Source organism: Bubalus bubalis, chromosome 4, assembly GCF_019923935.1.
Source record: "Bubalus bubalis isolate 160015118507 breed Murrah chromosome 4, NDDB_SH_1, whole genome shotgun sequence".
In the NCBI taxonomy this organism is placed as follows: Eukaryota; Metazoa; Chordata; class Mammalia; order Artiodactyla; family Bovidae; genus Bubalus; species Bubalus bubalis.
In genome coordinates this window covers 90,856,635-90,862,098 of record NC_059160.1, presented here as the reverse complement: position 1 = coordinate 90,862,098, position 5,464 = coordinate 90,856,635, and the positions used below count along the sequence as shown (strand labels likewise).

At 42.7% G+C, this 5,464-nt stretch overlaps 1 long non-coding RNA gene across 1 annotated transcript; it reads left to right on the top strand.

The window, feature by feature from the left end:
• Positions 1 to 655: 655 nt before the first annotated feature.
• LOC123333304 lies at positions 656 to 1,755 on the top strand. Its single transcript, XR_006550599.1, has 3 exons — positions 656 to 785; positions 1,022 to 1,164; positions 1,637 to 1,755. It is a non-coding gene; the product is annotated as an uncharacterized LOC123333304 (long non-coding RNA).
• Positions 1,756 to 5,464: the final 3,709 nt, after the last annotated feature.

The window sequence follows — 5,464 nt, the reverse complement described above, 5'->3', positions numbered from 1 at the left end:
CTCCAGAGAACCACTTTCAAATTATTTCAAGAGGGACTTTCCTGGTGGTCCAGTGGCTAAGACTCCCCTGCTCCCAATGCTGGGGGCCCAGGTTCGATCCCTGGTCAGAGAACTGGATCCCACATGCCACAGCTAAGACCCAAAACAGCCCAATAAATAAATATATATATATATATTTTAATTGTTTCAAGGAACACACGTTTAGGCTAAAAGAGAAGGTGTTATTTACTGGAAAGAACGATTAATACGAGGCCAAAATTCTCAGGCTTCAAGGCAGATTAACTGCTGACCAACAGAAATACAATGTGACCAGAGATGTAATATTAATATTCTAGTAGTTATATAAAGAAGTAAGAAGAAATAGCACATCTCAAAACTAGCTACATTTCAAGTGTTCAGTGACTAATTCTGGCTAGTGGCTACTACATTGGACAGCACAGGTCTAGACACAATCTTTACCTGCTTTATCGGCACATGGAATTCACTGGGTTGAATAGTTCAGAAGCCCACTAAGTGCCCACTAAGTTTTTGCAGCTGATGTATTGCCAAAGACACTCCAAATCTGGCTGTAACTACTTCCAGCTGTTCAACACTTAAATCTCTAACTCTCAGCTCCCACCAATAGGGACACAGCAACAAACCATGCAGCCCCCAAGAAAGACATATACCCACCCATACATAGCAGCATGGCATAGTATGCCAGTGAAGGACAATGAACAACCATGTTACTCCTGGAGATCAGAACCAGAGGCCGCCAGACTAACAAACTTACTCCATCTGCCAAGGTAGGGCACCCTCACTAATCCTGCCAGGCAGGATGGTGAAGTGTTTGCAGAAATGGCTGCAAAAATGTGCACCCCCCCCCTTCCCAAGCATTCATGACCCTTATGTAGACCCCCTCCTACACATGGGGCTTGACCATATGGTTGCTTTGACTGATGAGATAATAGCGAACACGACACAGAGATTTGGAAAGTGCTTGTTGCTTATCCTCTTTCTTTCTGCTTTTGGAAACTCTGAGACCACTGTCTTGTGATTGAGTGGGAGCTGGACTACTAGATGAGAAGAGATATGGCCCAGCTACCCTCATCACTCCCTGCAAAACCCAACCAACTGCAAGCTGTACTCGAGGCCATAGCCTGCCAGTTGATCCTGGGGCCACAGGTAAGCCCCGCTGAGCCCAGCCCACATGGCCAAGGCACGTGAACAACAGATGGCTGCCGCTGTGTGTCACTAAGTCTTGTTACGCAGCAAAACTAAGACACACGGGGTGTGGCACGTGCTCAGGAGCGGGGTCTACCGCATATTTTCTCATCTTTTTTTTTTTAAAGGTGAGAACAAGATTCCTACATGTATATTTTCTATATTCATGTCTTTATTTGTGAATTTTACTGATTTATTTCGGCTGGGCTATATCCTAGTGGTGGGTGCACACAGGCTTCTCTAGTTGTAGCTTGTGGGCTTAGTTGTCCTTGGCCTGTGGGATTTTAGTTCCCTGACCAGTGATAGAACCCATGTCCCCTGCATTGGAAGGTGGATTCTCAACCACTGGACCACCAGGGAAGTCCCATATTTCCTTTCCTGAATGGAAGTATTATTGTACTTACACTTCCTTTTCTGGCTTTGTCTTTTGCAGGGATTCTCAAACTTCAGGATGCATCAGAGTCACAGGGAAACACAAAGTGGTAGATCCAACCCCGAGTTTCTTTCTTTTTTTTTTTGCACCAAGAGGTCTTTTTATTTAAATTAACTGCATTTACATTTTAACTTAAATTCTTTTTTGTACATGCACTCTATGTCTCACATTGTCATTTTTTGAATATCTAGCATTTGTTTCACCCTGCTAGATGCTGGAGGAGATTTTTTAAAAAAGAACTTATTTCATTCTTAACATCAACAGACTTACCAATAGGGGATATAAGGTAAATATTATATTTACTTAAATATTACATATTGCTGTCACTTTTAAACAAAGGGCCAGTACAATTCTAAACACTAAATACATTAAATCAATTTTCACACAATCCCTTTAAGGGACTATACTGTTAGTTACTACTTTTGCTGGTGATGAAAATTAGGCATGGATATTTTAACTTGCTTAAGGTCCGATAGCTAATGTGTGGCAGTGCTAAGATTGAAATCCAGGCACTCGAAAATCAAACCTCAAGTTTCTAACCATTTTATTGTACTGCTACTGAGAAAGAACAGGCTGCTTAATATACAGAGTTCTAAAGTTAGCACTTATGTCTCAGGAAACACTATCCTTTTTTTCTTTTTTCTTTTTTTGCTTAGGAAAGTAATAACACAAAAGAGAAGATAGCTTTCCCTATAGTTTAAGGCCCCAAACCTTTAAAATTACATTGTACCAGCAATTTCACAGATGTAACCCAGATTTTCTGATTTCATGGCTTTGGGATGTTGCCCAGTCAGTAATTTTCACATCCAGCAAGTTCTGTGGTGGCACCGCTGTTGCTGGGGTAAGAGCTGCACTTGGAGAAACGTCGGTCTACTGGATGTGCTGCAGACAGTTAACTTGCCTTGAAACTCCAGGATTCTGGTCCACGAGGAACCATTTCAGATCTAAAAGAGAAGACTGCATAGTCCCAAAGGTCCTGGACGCAGAGGAGCTGGAGGGCAGAGCTGCATAATCTTGGGGTTGTCTTCCTTTGAGGGACAGATGAAATTTCATGTAAATGAGTTGTATGTGTGTGTGTTCAGTTGTGTCTGACTCTTTGCGACATCCTGGACTGTAGTCCGCCAGTCCATGGAATTTTCCAAGCAAGAATACTGGAGTGGGTAGCTGTTTCCTACTCCAGGGCGTCCTCCCAACCCAGGGATTGAACCCACGTCTCTTGCATCTCCTGCATCGGCAGGCAAAGATTCTTTACCACTGTCACCATTTGAGAAACCCTGTAAATGAATTCTACACATTTTTAATTGTTCATAATGGAATAAATGTTTGTTGCAGTTGAGTGGGCCATGGCGGAGGCTGTGAACTGTCTACCCAAAGCCCATTTCCTCTCCTTTCTACTTTGTCTAGAGAGCCCACCCACCACCACAGCAGCTAAAAACACCAGGTACTCAGCCACACTTGCCACCCAGGCATTAGCATGGTGCCCCATTCCCACCAGGGTACCTGAAGGGAATGCCACTGAGGAAGAGGAAGTGTGGAGGTGGCATTCTGGGAAAGACATTCCTCCCTGATAAGGGAGACATATGAGGAGAATCCTGAGAACTCTGCTGGGGCTCTTGGATAATTTTACCCTCAGAGAACAGTGGAAATGGTTAAGTCTGGCCAACAAAAGCTTGGAACACAGGGGCAGTCAGAGTCCTGAAGGCGGTGGCAGAAGGCAGCAACCTGGAGTGACTTGTGATCTACCTCCTGCTGTTGCTGCTGCAGCTAAGTCGCTTCAGTCGTGTCCAACTCTGTGCGACCCCATAGACGGCAGCCCACCAGGCTCCCCCGTCCTTGGGATTCTCCAGGCAAGAATACTAGAGTGGGTTGCCATTTCCTTCTCTAATGCATGAAAGTGAAGAGTGAAAGTGAAGTCGCTCAGTCGTGTCTGACTCTTTCCGACCCCATGGACTGCAGCCCACCAGGCTCCTGCGTCCATGGGATTTTCCAGGCAAGAGTACTGGAGTGGGGGGTGCCATTGCCTTCTCCGGATCTACCTCATAGGAATATCCAAAAGGTGCATGAGCTGGATGAAGAACAGGAGAAGGATGTTGTCAGAGAATCTCTCACTGGTGGACAGAAGTGACAAAATTGTTTGCATTCATGTTAACAGGCTCTCACGTGTGACCCTAAACTGAGTATTAGGAAAATCAAGGTTACAGAAAACCTATTTATAATTGAAACTATGTAAGAAAGCGCTGTATAAACTGGAAGACATTCCATAAAGTAAAAAGCTTTTGTGAGATGAACCAACATCTTAATGATTAGTGTGGAGATTTTTATGTTAAGTTCATCTAAACCCATGGGAGAAACAGAAAGAAGCTACAATAGGCTCTCTTCAATTTGGCATGGCTCAGCAAAGTATTAGAAAGAATGACCTCCTCCTGAATGTGCTGTGACATACTACCAGGAGAGTTTGAGGTGTACTTTAAAAGGAAAGGCATCTTTTCTCATTATGAGCATAAGTGAAATATAAGTAGAAAAATAGAATAAACTAGGTGAACACTTTAAATGTTAATATTCAATCGACTTTCATGATCCAATCTCCATTATGATCATAGCTGCTTCAACCATAGCTATAGAGATAAAAAGATTATAATATGGTCAGAGGTGAGATCAGTCCATTGACTATTTCTATTTCGTTCTAGTATGGAATCAATGTATAACAATGGGTAAAAAACAAACCAACCAACCTTCTGTTTGGAGGGTTACATCTGTAGGAAGTAAAGCAAATAATAACCTATACAGAGTTATATACAACATTAATTTAAAAAGAAACTACAGAGGAGCACCAATCCCACGCCTGGGCATATATCCAGAGAAAACCATAATTCAAAAAGATACATGAACCCCAATGTTCATTGCAGCACTATTTACAATAGCCAGGACACGGAAGCAACATAAATGTCCATTAATGTCCAACATAAATGTCCTTATCTTGGAATGGATAAGATGTTGTAAGTATATACAATGGAATATTACTCAGCCAGAAAGAGGAATAAAATTGTGTCATTTGCAGAAATGTGGATAGAATAGAGACTGTCACACAGAGTGAAGTAAATCAGAAAGGGAAAAACAAATATCATATGTCAATGCACATGTGGGATCTAGAAAAGTGGTATGCTGCTGCTGCTAAGTCGCTTCAGTCGTGTCCGACTCTATGCGACCCCATCGATGGCAGCCCACCAGGCTCCTCTGTCCCTGGGATTCTCCAGGCAAGAATACTGGAGTGGGTTGCCATTTCCTTCTCCAATGTATGAAAGTGAAAGTGAAGTTGCTCAGTCGTGTCCAACTCCTAGGGACCCCATGGACTGCAGACGACCAGGCTCCTGCGTCCATGGCATTTTCCAGGCAAGAGTACTGGAGTGGGTTGCCAGAAAAGTGGTATAGTTGATCTTAATTTGCAAAGCTGAAATAGAGGCACAGAGGTAGAGAACAAACACACGGAATACCAAGAGAGAAGCGGGGGTTGAACTGGGAGACTGGGATGGACGTGTATATACACTACTATGTATAAAATAGATAACTAATGAGAACCTACTGTATAGCACGGGGAACTCAGTGCTTTGTGGGGACCTAAATGGGAAGGAAATTCAGAGCAGAGGGGATATATGTATACATGTGGCTGATTCACTTTGTTGTACAGCAGAAACTGACATAGCAGTGTAAAGCAACTACACTCCAATAAGAACAAGAAAAAAGAAAATTATATGAAATTCAAAAATGAATAAATAAAAACTATAAGAGACAAATGTTCCATATGCAGACTTCCAGGTAACTTAGGGAACT